We start from the raw sequence: 15,462 nt of genomic DNA on the forward strand, positions 1-15,462 counted from the left end.
CTTCCGGGTAAGTACCAATAGATAACCTTTGGGTATTGGGTACAATTATTTCCCAGCATGCAAGTCGACTCATGACATGACGGCATTCATCCACTAGATGTCAGTGTTTCTTGTTTGAAATTCATCCTAAATAGAGATTGACGTGTGTTATTTCTGATCAATGATGGCATGGTTTGTAAGGATCTGCATGACATTAATATTTTATTTTCTGTTGCATCAATGAATACACAGAGTCAGACGAGGGTCTTTGTAAATAAGAGGGCCACATGCATCCCTCTGCTGGCTGATGTCCAGCCCTGTTAAGAACAGGAAATGTTGTCAAAACATCGAAGACAAATGTACCTGGAAATAAATTACTGTCTCTCTGCAATCACTGCAGCCATGTCTGCATTATTACAAATTCACCCTGTTTGCACCTCCATTCAAGAGGTCCAAATGAGGACCATTCCTGCCCAGCATTCTCTTCCCCAACAAAAACATCGACTCACTCAAGTTCATGAAAGGTATATTTATTACAACACTCACATGAAATGAAAACAAATGTGGAATGTTTCAATCATCAGTGTTTCTGTCGTGCAGGACGTCCAGGGTGGAGTGAAGTGCATCGGGATTGCCTTCACATTTACTGTGGGCTGGGTGACGGATTCCAGACTTCATTGCATGCATTGGCGAAAGAGGCCATCAAAGCACAAAACTCTTTGAAATCCACCCGGGAGTCTTTGTTTTCATCCAAGGATTGCATAATGTTCTGCAAACCATCTTGGTTCTCAGCAGGCTGCAGCACAAACAGGTCATGCATTAGGCTTCATATGTGATACTTGTGAAATAAAGGTGTATTCTTACCTGAAATGCACGGGCGAACTCGGTCTTCAACAAGTCTTTGAGCTCACGTTTAGTCAGTGTGGTTCGATCGCCATCCTTGCTGGCATACTTGTCGAAGATTTGCTTCACCACAGACAGATCCATTTTGCTGAAATCCATCCTGAAAGTAGAAGGGTGGTCAGACTTTGGTTGTTGTCATTCCAACTCTCGCTGAGATGTAGGCTTTATTTGAAATGCCTCTTGCACCAACGTTTGTTACTGACAGCGGAGTAAGCCTGGCGTTGTGTCATTTTACGCAATTTGATATTTGTTGCCAACAAAGAAACAGTGCCAGCCAGTTGAACAGCCAACACCCAGAACAAACAGACACTGCCTTTAACACAGGTTAAACGTAGTCCTTCACATGATAATACAGGACGCTCTCTTGTCAGTTTGAATCAGAGCATTTATAGATGACAGTAACATCAGGGGAATTCTTTCTAATAAGCAACATAGATATTGTTTTGATTTATTTAAAACAGCCTTAAATGAAGCAAATATAACACATTACTGCTTGAGTGTTCCCTGCCTAATATTTAGTTTGTTGGGCATCTGAATGAAGCATTTTCGAAACCTAGCAGAGTAACCATCTGTTTTGAATCCAATATTTTTTAACATGTCTATTTTATTTTTCAATTGAATGGTAGGGCTGTTTTTTTCTGGATTGAATCAGACAAAGATCAGAAGGAGAAATGAAGAGAGCTCACTCACTTGATGCGATGTTGTTTCCCTTGTCTTCAGTTCGGAGCAACTTCACTCTCAGAGAGCACATCACTTATGTATGGTGCCGCACCCTCCCTTCCCAAAAGCAAGAGGGCTTGGCACTTCAGAAAGTGAGAGTATTTCTCTTTTGCTAATTTATTGTTTATCAAGCACCCGCCATACGTGATGGATATATATGGCATTTTTATCAGTTCATTTTCAGTAGAACATTTCAAAACGGCTCTTAGGATGTATGGAAGAGAGAGGTGGAAGTGAAAAAGAGAAAAAGATTTTTGGCTTGAAGAATGTAAAGGAGAGCTTAAGGCAGGAGGAATAAAGTTATTCACTGCCCCCAAGTGCTTATGTTACCACAGGGACTATGGCAACGTTGATCTTTCACATCTGTTCCAGATGTTCTTTCAATCCTTGCTACTTGTCAACCTTCTTCCTGGTGTTGGGATCAGCTGGCATTGCCACATCTATCACTACTACCCTCTTTCACCGCTGCCATGATCCGTGCCTTTGTGCAGAAGAAATACAGCATACAGCCTTGACACGCTCTGTGCAGCATTGATGTTGCAGTTCTTTTCACATGAAAATCAAATTAGCATTTTGGTCTTTCCCTGAAACATTGGTGTTCGGAACAATTTTTCAACTGGTAGAGGTAGCTAGTTAAGTTTTCTGACCAAGAAGTCAGCTTGTGTCTGAGATGAAAAAGGAATAGGAGCATGGACTTGGAAAAATAAGGTAAAATTAGGATCATGAAACAGCAGTTGGAAAGAGATGCAACTTGTTAAAAGATAAATGTAGATTTGATTTGTCGCGATGATACAATGTGGTAAGACTTGGAGAGCTGGTTTGAACAGGCACAAGGAGTGTGACATGACAAAAGCTTCATTTGTGTGAGTTTTACGTTGGGTAGGAGAGATGTGTTAGCCTTGTGCTAGCATGTCAGGAAGGCTGTGTACGGGAATAACACCATCTATATGGTCATAGGTTGTAAGGCTGTGATGAAAGTCTATGCATACAGTATCAGTTATTTCAAACAAGTTCTCTTTCTGCATGTGAGCTTTAATAATGCAGGCTCTCAATCACTTGCTGTGTTCGGACACAGCGCCGGTGAGAGCTTGTGACCACAGATGGCCGTTGCACAGTGTAGGTCCTTACGTGGAAGTTTTGAAAGCAGGATATCTAACTTCCGGTTTGGGGAGCATGTGCTACTGTGTCTTCCTATAGACAACCAAACACAGATTACGACTGCTAACAACAGTATTTCAAGGGTTAGCCATAGCGGTCTTTGTTTCCCTTCGAAAACGCATGAAGGAAAAGTTTTTATTACACTTCTGGGTAAGTAGCAATAGATAACCTTTGGGTATTGGATACAATTTTTTTCCCAGCATGCAAGTCGACTCATGACATGACGCCATTCATCCACTAGATGTCAGTGTTTCTTGTTTGAAATTCATCCTAAATAGAGATTGACATGTGGTTTATCTATTATCTAATTGCTTTGTTGTGTGTGTGTGTGTGTGTGTGTGTGTGTGTGTGTGTATGTGTGTGCGCGCCATGTATAATTACTTTTATTATAATTATCATTTCTGATCAATGATGTTGTACCAGCATGGTTTGTAAGGATCTGCATGACATTAATATTTTATTTTCTGTTGCATCAATGAATACACAGAGTCAGACGAGGGTCTTTGTAAATAAGAGGGCCACATGCATCCCTCTGCTGGCTGATGTCCAGCCCTGTGAAGAACAGGAAATGTTGTCAAAACATCGAAGACAAATGTACCTGGAAATAAATTACTGTCTCTCTGCAATCACTGCAGCCATGTCTGCATTATTACAAATTCACCCTGTTTGCACCTCCATTCAAGAGGTCCAAATGAGGACCATTTCTGCCCAGCATTCTCTTCCCCAACAAAAACATCGACTCACTCAAGTTCATGAAAGGTACCTGGTTTTATTACAACACTCACATGAAATGAAAACAAATGAATGTTTCAATCATCAGTGTTTCTGTCGCGCAGGACGTCCAGGGTGGAGTGAAGTGCACCGGGATTGCCTTCACATTTACTTCTGGTGTTCCCATCGAATTCTCGCCCAGGTTTCATTGCCCTCCATTGCTATTTTACCCACCAAATTTAAAAACTCAATGAAATCCATGTGGTGGTTTTGGTCTATATCAAAGGACTTCAACATGTTCTCCATAAAATCTTGGTTCTCAGCAAGCTGCAGCACAAACAGGTCATGCATTAGGCTTCATATGTGATACTTAAAAGTGAAATATTGATGTATTCTTACTTTAGCTACATGGGGGAACTCATTCTTCATCAATTGAGAGAAATCATCTGTTTTCATCATGCATTTTACTTCCACTCCCTCTCCAACTTCCTTTGTGGCATACTGATGGAAGATTGAGACCATCGAAGCCACAGTCATCTCCATTCGGCTGTAGATGCACCGTCCACCATCCATCCTGAAAGTAGAAGGGTGGTCAAACTTTGGTTGTTGTCATTCCAACTCTCGCTGAGATGTAGGCTTTATTTGAAATGCCTCTTGTGACAACGTTTGTTACTGACAGCGGAGTAAGCCTGGCGTTGTGTCATTTTACGCAATTTGATATTTGTTGCCAACAAAGAAACAGTGCCAGCCAGTTGAACAGCCAACACCCAGAACAAACAGACACTGCCTTTAACACAGGTTAAACGTAGTCCTTCACATGATAATACAGGACGCTCTCTTGTCAGTTTGAACCAGAGCATTTATAGATGACAGTAACATCAGGGGAATTCTTTCTAATAAGCAACATAGATATTGTTTTGATTTATTTAAAGCAGCCTTAAATGAAGCAAATATAACACATTTCTGCTCGAGTGTTGAAGCATTTTCGAAACCTAGCAGAGTAACCATCTGTTTTGAATCCAATATTTTTTAACATGTCTATTTTATTTTTCAATTGAGTGGTAGGGCTGTTTTTTTCTGGATTGAATCAGACAAAGATCAGAAGGAGAAATGAAGAGAGCTCACTCACTTGATGCGATGTTGTTTCCCTTGTCTTCAGTTCGGAGCAACTTCACTCTCAGAGAGCACATCACTTATGTATGGTGCCGCACCCTCCCTTCCCAAAAGCAAGAGGGCTTGGCACTTCAGAAAGTGAGAGTATTTCTCTTTTGCTAATTTATTGTTTATCAAGCACCCGCCATACGTGATGGATATATATGGCATTTTTATCAGTTCATTTTCAGTAGAACATTTCAAAACGGCTCTTAGGATGTATGGAAGAGAGAGGTGGAAGTGAAAAAGAGAAAAAGATTTTTGGCTCGAAGAATGTAAAGGAGAGCTTAAGGCAGGAGGAATAAAGTTATTCACTGCCCCCAAGTGCTTATGTTACCACAGGGACTATGGCAACGTTGATCTTTCACATCTGTTCCAGATGTTCTTTCAATCCTTGCTACTTGTCAACCTTCTTCCTGGTGTTGGGATCAGCTGGCATTGCCACATCTATCACTACTACCCTCTTTCACCGCTGCCATGATCCGTGCCTTTGTGCAGAAGAAATACAGCATACAGAAATAGAAAGCAGCTCATCAAGAAGCAAAGTTTTGACACATCCTTTCTCAGCTGCGTACTAAAAGAAACCTTTGGGGCATTTTTCTCTGAAAATTTTCAGAGGATCCCTTGTATTTATTGACACCAGATATAAATGAATTAAACATAAGAGCGCCAATTTGGTCTTGACTTCTTGTGTGTCTGAATTCATTAAGAGCTTGACTCAATATCAATATAAGACTATTTTTGTGTGATTGAAGCATGTGAAGAACAGAAGAAATGAGCATAACTCACTTGACGCAATGGCTCCTTTCCTTGTCTTCAATTCGTAGCAACTATTTCACATGGCGTGTATATATTCAGCCGCCAGTCACAAGGTGTTTTAGGCTGACGTGTGGTGAAATGGTGAGCCGATGTACACACACAAATTAAGTGCAAAGCAGAGGGCACGTAAAGGATTGTTTTCGCAAGTTAGAGAGCAACTCTGCATGTAAAAGTTGTGACTTTTTTTTAGCATGTTTTGAATGTCGGTGCAACCAGTGTGTTTACGTCATGGTGCTGTGATTGAAGTGAGACGGAGATGTCACATCAAAGAAAGAAGGCGCTGAGAGCATGTCTTCATCTGTGACAGAAATGGTTCATGGCAGGGAGTAGGGTATGACCTGGCGCCCCATTTATAAAACTGTGCAGTTGCAGCAAATCTTGGTAGGAACAAAGAAATTTCCATTTGTTTGCACAAAAAATAAGGAGACAGGACAGGAGTTGCATAAATCTGTGCTCCCTACTTTCCTTCAAGTGCTACCCCCTGTACCCCTCCTTGGATCATAAGAACACATTGAATGGATTCTATGTAGATCCAAATTGTCATGTTCCATGTTTTCTCTCGTGCTTTTATTTTGTTGTTGCCTGTTCGTTTCCATTTTCCTCTTTGTTTCCTGCTTCCCAAGCGGGATTCATTTGCGGATCAACCTCACATGAATTTCATCACCTCGGTCCCAGTTCGTGCCACCAGATGGTTGCTTCGCGTCCTCACGGTAAGTGAGTGTTTTGATTAGACTCATTTTTTTTGTTTCCCCGCGTGACAGTTTTTCCTTGTGTGTGTGTGTGTGTGTGATTAAGATCCACCACTGAACACTTTTTGTTACTTGGGCCTCGTGAGCTTCTTATTAATCGCCTGTTTTCTGTTTCAGGTTTCTCCCTGCCCCTGTTCGTGTTTCCTCGCTCCGCGTTCGGTGATTGACGCCCTTGGTTGACCGTTCCTGTTCGTCTTTGTGTTTATATTATTTATATTAATACATTGTAAATGTATCCTTGCTCTCCCGAGTCTTCTGTAAACCTGCACCAATCCAGCAACTGGTTCCACATCCTAGACAAGCCATGACAAATCTATAAAAAAAAATGATATAATTTACTTGAGTAGAATGTGAAAAAGTAAACCCTAGTTTCATTATTCACCCCCAAACACGAGTTAAAGTCAGGGGTTGCCAAACAGAAGTGCCATTCAGACTAAGCTAAGACACGTAGACGTCGCATCCCTGTGGTTTAGGAGGTTGCCAGCTTGCACCTATCATCAGCCTATTGTAGATTTATTTTCAAGTAGAATTTTAATTCGAATCACTTTGAAATATCAAACTAAATGACAAGGCCATTTGCTGTGTTTGTAGCAACCAACCAACAAGCCAAGGATCCTAATAAAACACTGGGAGGTACTACATTTCAAGGTATAGGTTATACACACACACAAAAAAACTGTTTTGTGAGTGTGTATTGACGACACTTCTCCACAACAGTAACTGCAGCATTCACTTTCATGTCTGTCTCAAACCCCGCAGCTGGGTTTTCATAACCCTCTCTAGTATGTGGTACAAACCAGTACAAGCACATACCACCCCGATGGCAACACCTTCAACTTGTATGAGGCACAACATTCTCAACATTTTGCTGTTCTACAATGAACTTAATTAAAAAGAATAGCAAAGAAGGGCTTAGCAGTTATGAAGACAAACCCATGTTGCCAGTGCCAGAAAGTTTGAATGCAGTGAACAAGTGGAACAGCTCAGGCAGGATCCAATTGGTGGCCTCAAACAGATCAACAACCCTGCTCTGTCAACTGTGGTGCTTTTACAGGGAGTGCAGAATGATGAGGCAAATGAGTATTTTGACCACATCATCCTCTTCTTGCACGGTGTCTTACTCCAAGCTGTATAGGCTCGAAAGCCCACTACCCTCTCTGTAGTGAGTGTAGGGGGGTGGTCGAATGACATCAACACCCTATATCAGGTGTGCATAACTATTAGGCAACTTCCTTTCCTTTGGCAAAATGGGTCAGAAGAGAGACTTGACAGGCTCTGAAAAGTCAAAAATAGTGAGAGGGATGCAGCACTCTTAAAATTGCCAAGCTTCTGAAGCGTGATCATCGAACAATCAAACATTTCATTCAAAATAGTCAACAGGGTCGCACGATGCGTGTGGGGGAAAAACCAGGGCACAAAATAACTGCCCATGAACTGAGAAAAGCTGCCAAGGTGCGACTTATATCACTGGCGTGCCCAAGAGCACCAGGTGGGCAATCCTCAGAGACATGGCCAAGGTAAGAAAGGCTGAAAAACAACCACCACTGAACAAGACACACAAGCTGACACGTCAAGACTGGGCCAAGAAATATCTCAAGACGGACTTTTCCAAGGTTTTATGGACTGATGAAATGAGAGTGAGTCTCCATGGGCCAGATGGACGGGCCCGTGGCTGGATCGGTAAAGGGCAGAGAGACACTCAGACGCCAGCAAGGAGGAGGTGGGGTACTGGTATGGGCTGGTGAGCTTGTGGGGCCTTTTCGGGTTGAGGATGGAGTCAAGCTGAACTCCCTGTCCTACTGCCAGTTTCTGGAAGACACCTTCTTCAAGCAGTGGCACAGGAAGAAGTCAGCATCCTTCCAGAAAAACTTGATTTTCATGCAGGACAACTCTCCATCACACGTATCCAAGTACTCCACAGCATGGCTGTCAAGAAAGGGCCTAAAAGAAGAAAAACTAATGACATGGTCTCCTTCTTCACCTGATCTGAACCCCATAGAGAACCTGTGGTCCCTCATCAAATGTGAGATTTACAAGGAGGGAAAACAGTACACCTCTCAGAACAGTGTCTGGGAGGCCCATGAGTGTGCTGGGCACTGGAGGAACTAAAAGAAAAAAACTTTAATTCAACTGTGCTAGTTCTATTCTCATTCAATTCTTTCCACAAGCATCGTCCTTGTGAAACTTTTTATTTCCAAAAGTCACTTTTTGTGCATGTATTTTTTCAATTCTACTTCTGTTGGACAGTAACTGCAACGTGTATATTTATAATTTCATCGACATGTCTTTCTTAAATCCCACAGCTGGGTTTTCATCACCATCTCCAGTGCATGGTACAAACCTGTACTAGCACAAACTATTTCCGTGCCACCACCTTCAACTTGTATGAGGCAAAACAGGACTGAAACAATGCTGTTTTGGAATTCCAAAGATAACACATGTGTGCCAGCATTCGTGAGTCACTCTCATTTCAGTTCCATGATAAGTTTAATTAAAAAATAAAAATAGAAAATCGCGGAAGAACACCTGACAGTTGTTAAATGAAATTAAATACCGTGTGGGCAAGGAGGTTTGAATGCTGACAGGCAGATAGTCACAGGTGCATGTTTAGCTGGCGACAAACCGTCTCCTTTCTGAGCACCCTCCCCCCCTGCTGGCACGCTCTCTCTTTCAAGGTTTCCAGACTCCCTATTGGTCTCCCAGGGTTAGGACTCTTCTCACGTTTAGTCAAGTCAAAGTCAAGTCTGGTTCAGTCGCGTATTATCTAGTCAAGTTATTGTCTGGTCTTGACCCGTCAAGTATACAAGTCAAGAAACAGTCTAGTTAAGTTCCATCTTGTCAGGTCTTCGTCCTGTCTTGCTCTCCACATCAAGTCATCATCCGACCAAGTTAAGCCCAGTCTTGTCTCGTCACTACTTGTATATCTTTTAGAACTTTTCTAGTTCAACACTAGAAAAGACTCTGGATATATAGAGATCTGAATACTGGTTGAAATTCCATTTAGGTTGACCAAAACAGCCTCTAATGCCAAGGTATCTCTCCAAAGTCATCATGCTGAAAACCAGGAAGCACCAGGTTTAACTGACATGCAGTCAGTTAAACCAGAAGGAAGGAGTGATATACACATTGACAAAGTCTCCAGACTCCCACTTGGTCTCACAAGGTTAGGACTTGCAGTGTCTGTATTGTATTGTCTGTATTGTCACTTTTTGTCAGTGTGTTTCTTTAATGGCCCTTTGGTTGGTCAGTAAGTGCAAGATGAAATTTGTTCTTTCTTTCCACCACCTTGAACTTGTGGCAACACAGAACTGAAACATAGGTGTTTTGGCAGTCTGGAGCCATGTTGGAGATAATCACTGCTCAGCACAGAGCGTTACTGAATGCGATTCTGCAGCGTTTCCTTGACTAAATTGTGAATTACGGTCGTGTTTTGGATTGTACGAATCATTCCGATCGTGAAAAACATTTGGAATTTTAGCGACTTCCGAAAGTTATGACAAATCAAGGAGAACAATGCCAGAAGTTGTCGGGTGAAAGAAAGCGCTTTGTGCTTTGTGAAGCTGAACCAGGACGTTTGCGGCAAAACTGTGGATAACATCCGAATATTTTGCAAACAAGTATAGCCTAAAGAATATTAATTTGCATTATATTGCTGTGGAAGAGAATACACCAAAGTTTGATCAGGACATATTGATTGATGCCACTCCACACAGTTTTCAGAATGTCTCACACACACAAAAAAATACTTGAGCACAAACAAAAATAGCACACAAACTCAAAATGAAATGGCAAAATATTTAAATGCGTCACATTCTCATATAAGGTGCAAATGTCTGCGGTTACTCGGTATAACAGTTCCCTGACGCGTCCGCACACCATCTGGTGATACGCCTCCAAACTCCGGTGACAGTTCAGGTCCTCGGCGGTTTGTGGAATAGGCGAAAAAAAACAGGTAATTGATGATATCAGAATACGTCACTGACGGCAGGTCTGACGGTATCTCCAACATGGCAGCTTCCGGGTCGGATGACACGGTGATGACGCGCTGTGAAAACCCTCTATTCACTGCCTCCTGCCTAGTAACATAATAAGCTCTAGTTATGCTTTCTTTACATACATAAACGTCTGTTCCAAACAATGTTACCAACACCGAGTGATCACATGCCTCCATGTGTTCTATGGTTGGTATTGCTGTTCACCAATATATCCAACTGGGGTGCAGACCAAAGTCAATCATTTATGACAAACTCCAAAACCAACATGGCAACTGTGGAGGAAGAGGAAAACAGAGGCAGCATTTGTAAGTCGTGGTGGTCGGCAAGTCTCTTAAATATACTGCAACTAGAAGCAGAGAATTTCCACCAGGGTTATGTCTTATTCTTGTCTCAGTAGAGCTACATATCAGGTAGTAACAGCAACACTGCCCCCACGGTTTCTGGTGGTACTGCTTTGTTTGCTCTATATCTGTAAGCTTTGTTGAAAAGTGCAGAAATACGCATGAAATAAAAGCAGAGCAGGGACAGAAGGCTCTGTATGTATCCGAATCTGTACGCAACCATGAGCAGAAATGTTTTTTTTTTTTTTTTTACTAAAGAGTACTGTAACACATTACGACTTCTAACTCAGTAGTTTTTTGGAAACGGAATATTTATATTTGGAATAACCGACAGCCTCCCAAAATGTGCCGACTCCAAAATCTGAACAAAAAAACCAACAAAAAACATCGAGGCACTGGCCTCGGTATGAGACACCTCTGCCTTTTAGAAGCAGGCCTGGTTGGACAGCCAGTTAGAGGTCTACGCACATATTTATAGAACTATGGTTACATAAGGTAACCCAAAAACTATGCCGAAGGCCACTAGGATAAGTTCCCTTCCAGCATGGCCTGAAAGAACAAAGACCATACCTCAGGAAGACCACGTCAAAATATGGCCGCCCCCTTGACGGCCACTGTTGTGGAGTTGTCTGACCTTACCATCATGCGATGTCCGTTTGCTCCTCACGTATCATCTGTGTGTAACCTCTTATTACTTCCTTGAAACCAACCAATACCTGAATGCTAGTCGGTTGTATTGAAAATGATCGCCCCCCTACTGTGAATCTCAGATAACGTCTGTGATGGGAACAAGGCTGGGAACATGAAAATACGCATCTGGCCTGACACACTCGAGAACCTGCCCCACCGTCAGCATTCTGAACGATCGTGATGCAGTGTTCGTGTGTGTGTTCCTGGTTTTTCAAACACCGAGAGTGACAGAGGTCGACGCCAACGACATGGACCGCTGCTGGAGCTGGGGTCTCTCAACCATGACCTCCTTCCTGCCCAACGTCTCCTTGGGTCTGGTGCTGGGTTGGGTAGCCGTCGATGGGGCTTGCTGCTTTGGCTGGAAGTGCTGGTGGAGTTGCGAGGAAGTCTTCTTGGCCTCCAGCTTCTCCAGAAAGTTGAGTAAAAAGAAAGAAAGTACCCAAACAGGGTATCGTCGGTGATGGACGCCCCAACGAGGGTCCGTCTATCTGGCTCCTTCAACCCCGTCCTGCACAGCCATCTGGGTATGCATGCGAATCCAAGTTCCGTCCATGGAGGCGGCCATCGGCATATTGTGGAAGGCCGGCGCCATGGTCTCCTCCTCGCTTCCCACACTCTTGTACTAAGCCTTGTAAATCGACCGCAGAGCCGTGTTGCTAGCCAGGTTCTGTATGCGGAACGTGTAGGAGTAGGCTCGGTCGAGGCACTGCATCCTCAGGTGGTCCGTCTCGTCCAGAGTGTAGCTTAGGGATCCAGACAAAACGCCAAAGTATCACCCAGCAGTGGGAGACCCTGGGTGTGGTGGGATCCCAGTGAATGCTCTAGGGGGCGCACGGATACTCAGCGGTGCTTCCAACTCTGACAAAAAGAGGGCCCAGTGGTGAGCCGTCATGGGGCACTCGAAGACAAGTCAGTGCATTGTTCACCATGGAGGTTGAAAAATCCTCCTCCAGCAGTTTGTTAGTGAGTGGAAGCTCTACTCCTAGTATCTCCCCACCATCCCAAACAAGCGAGTCATCTTGTCCAGCGGGTAGACTCTCTGGGCCGACTCCACTTGGGCAGCCTTGCATGGTCTGTTTGTCGTCCTCTGGGAACAGGAGGACAGGACTCGACCGCCAGAGGAGCATGACTCAGGAATATGATGCACGACTTAACGTCACTCAAATGTATTGCCCGTCAAAATAGTCTTATAAGTCACGATATAATAAAACACGAGTGACAACCATGAAGGAATACCTGATTTATTATCCCGCTTCGCACAGTTAATACCATTTTTTAATCCCATCAGAAACATTGTAAGCTCACAAACGGTTTAGTTCCCAAAACCTGGTTCCGTGCATGAATGACAGCATCAACACTGATCCCTTTCCACTTTATCCCTTTGAAGCACATTCGCTGCTTAAACAATGAAAGCAGCTTCTTATCACAGCAGCCGTGCTAAACCTAGCAGTGCTACATTCGTCCTCAAGCTTGTGGCTGCCTGGTGGCAGGGAAGGCGGGTGCAACTATGGCAGCAGGCTCAAAGGAAGGAGGTCTCTGATTTGAAGACTGTGAGGAGGTGAACACGCCCCGTCTCACAATAAAGAGGGCAGGAACCCTGTTTTATTAAAATCAGCGTGGAATGCGTTTAGATAACTCGTAGTTCACATAGTTTAAACTACTCTAACTCAGTAAACATTAGTACTTAAAACAAGCTATTTTGTCACCTGTCGTACAAATGTTTTCTATTTAGCTGAAAAACTAAAAAAATGTTTGGATTTATTGGTGCAATTAATGCAAGGGCGAGTTATTATATTAGCCAGGGGCCACAATGGCTCAATTTTATTCTGTTTTTATATGGGTTTATTTATTTTAGTTTTTGTGTTACCTGTCAAATGGGACAAAAGGCTGTGGTGATCTGAACCCCATAGAGAACCTGTGGTCCCTCATCAAATGTGAGATTTACAAGGAGGGAAAACAGTACACCTCTCAGAACAGTGTCTGGGAGGCTGTGGTTGCTGCTGCACACAATGTTGATCGTGAACAGATCAAAACACTGACAGAATCCATGGATGGCAGGATCCTTGCAAAGAAAGGCGGCTATATTAGTCACTGATTTGATTTTTAATGTCAGAAATATATATTTGTGAATATTGAGCTGTTATATTGGTTTCCCTGCTGAAAATAAATCAGTGAAATGGGTACGTCTTTGTTTTTTGTTAAGTTGCCAATAAATTATGCACAGTAATAGTCACCTGCACACACAGAGATCCTCCTCAAATAGCTAAAAGTAAAAACTCCAACTCCCAAAAGTATTCAGCTTTGATATTTACGAGTCTTTGGGCTTCATTAAGAACATGGTTGTTGTTCAATAATAAAATTAATCCTCAAAAATACAAGTTGCCTAATAATTCTGCACCCCCTGTAGTTCAGACTGCTGCCTCGCCTCTTCCAATCTTCATGTTGCAAGTTGCCCTCTGTCACGCCAGTAGATTGCAGAGATTGGTGAATATGCAGGCGGAAGGTGAAGACGGGACCAGAGTTGCTGAGATGCTTCAGTAGCATTGGCTTAGGCAAGTGGACTCACTTTCCCACCTCAAATTGCAGCGTGCCCAGACCTGAGACTTTATTTTACTGTCATTTCTACTGACATCTTCTATGGGAAGAAACTGTGTGCAACAAAACTCAAGTAGATCTCAATGCCGTCCGTGATTCCTCAGTGCATGAACACGTCGATTCAACATGCCTTGTTCAAGACTGGCACCATGAGTGTGCTGGACACTAGAGGAACTAAAAAATATCTCTAATTCTATTGTGCTAGTTCTATTCTAATTCAATTCTTTCCACAAGCATCGTCCTTGTGAAACTTTTTATTTCCAAAAGTCACTTTTTGTGCATGTATTTTTTCAATTCTACTTCTGTTGGACAGTAACTGCAACATGTATTTTTATAATTTCATCGACATGTCTTTCTTAAATCCCACAGCTGGGTTTTCATCACCATCTCCAGTGCATGGTACAAACCTGTACTAGCACAAACTATTTCCATGCCACCACCTTCAACTTGTATGAGGCAAAACAGGACTGAAACAATGCTGTTTTGGAATTCCAAAGATAACACATGTGTGCCAGCATTCGTGAGTCACTCTCATTTCAGTTCCATGATAAGTTTAATTAAAAAATAAAAATAAAAAATCGCGGAAGAGCACCTGACAGTTGTTAAATGAAATTAAATACCGTGTGGGCAAGGAGGTTTGAATGCTGACAGGCAGATAGTCACAGGTGCATGTTTAGCTGGCGACAAACCTGTCTCCTTTCTGAGCACCCTCCCCCCCTGCTGGCACGCTCTCTCTTTCAAGGTTTCCAGACTCCCTATTGGTCTCCCAGGGTTAGGACTCTTCTCAAGTTTAGTCAAGTCGAAGTCAAGTCTGGTTCAGTCGCGTATTATCTAGTCAAGTTATTGTCTGGTCTTGACCCGTGAAGTATACAAGTCAAGAAACAGTCTAGTTAAGTTCCATCTTGTCAGGTCTTCGTCCTGTCTTGCTCTCCACATCAAGTCATCATCCGACCAAGTTAAGCCCAGTCTTGTCTCGTCACTACTTCTATATCTTTTATAACTTTTCTAGTTCAACACTGATGACTGCTTCTGGATATACGGAGATCTGAATACTGGTTGAAATTCCATTTAGGTTGACCAAAACAGCCTCTAATGCCATGGTATCTCTCCAAAGTCATCATGCTGAAAACCATGTTGTCAGAAGTTGTCGGAAGGAAGAAAGCGCTTTGTGCTTTGCGAAGCTGAACCAGGACCTTCGCAGCAAAACTGTGGATAACATCCGAATATTTTGCAAGAAAGTATAGCCTAAATGAATATTAATTTGCATTATATTGCTGTGGAAGAGAATACACCAAAGTTTGATCAGGACATATTGATTGATGCCACTCCACACAGTTTTCAGAATGTCTCACACACACAAAAAAAATACTTGAGCACAAACAAAAATAGCACACAAACTCAAAATGAAATGGCAAAATATTTAAATGCGTCACATTCTCATATACGGTGCAAATGTCTGCGGTTACTCGGTATAACAGTTCCCTGACACGTCCGCACACCATCTGGTTATATGCCTGCGAAATCCGGTGACAGTTCAGGTCCTCGGCGGTTTGTGGAATAGGCGAAAAAAAACAGGTAATTGATGATATCAGAATACGTCACTGACGGCAGACTGTCTGGGTTCATTCACCCACGACGACGGAGCCAACT

General features: G+C 42.8%; 1 long non-coding RNA gene across 1 annotated transcript; it reads right to left on the reverse strand.

Annotated features, from left to right (window-relative positions):
* Nucleotides 1-3,551: 3,551 nt before the first annotated feature.
* On the reverse strand, nt 3,552-4,636 carry LOC128746800 (uncharacterized). Its single transcript, XR_008412591.1, has 3 exons — nt 4,601-4,636; nt 3,871-4,045; nt 3,552-3,798 (listed from the first exon to the last, which is right to left on the reverse strand). It is a non-coding gene; the product is annotated as an uncharacterized LOC128746800 (long non-coding RNA).
* Nucleotides 4,637-15,462: the final 10,826 nt, after the last annotated feature.

This window comes from Synchiropus splendidus, chromosome 15, assembly GCF_027744825.2.
Source record: "Synchiropus splendidus isolate RoL2022-P1 chromosome 15, RoL_Sspl_1.0, whole genome shotgun sequence".
Taxonomy (NCBI): Eukaryota; Metazoa; Chordata; class Actinopteri; order Syngnathiformes; family Callionymidae; genus Synchiropus; species Synchiropus splendidus.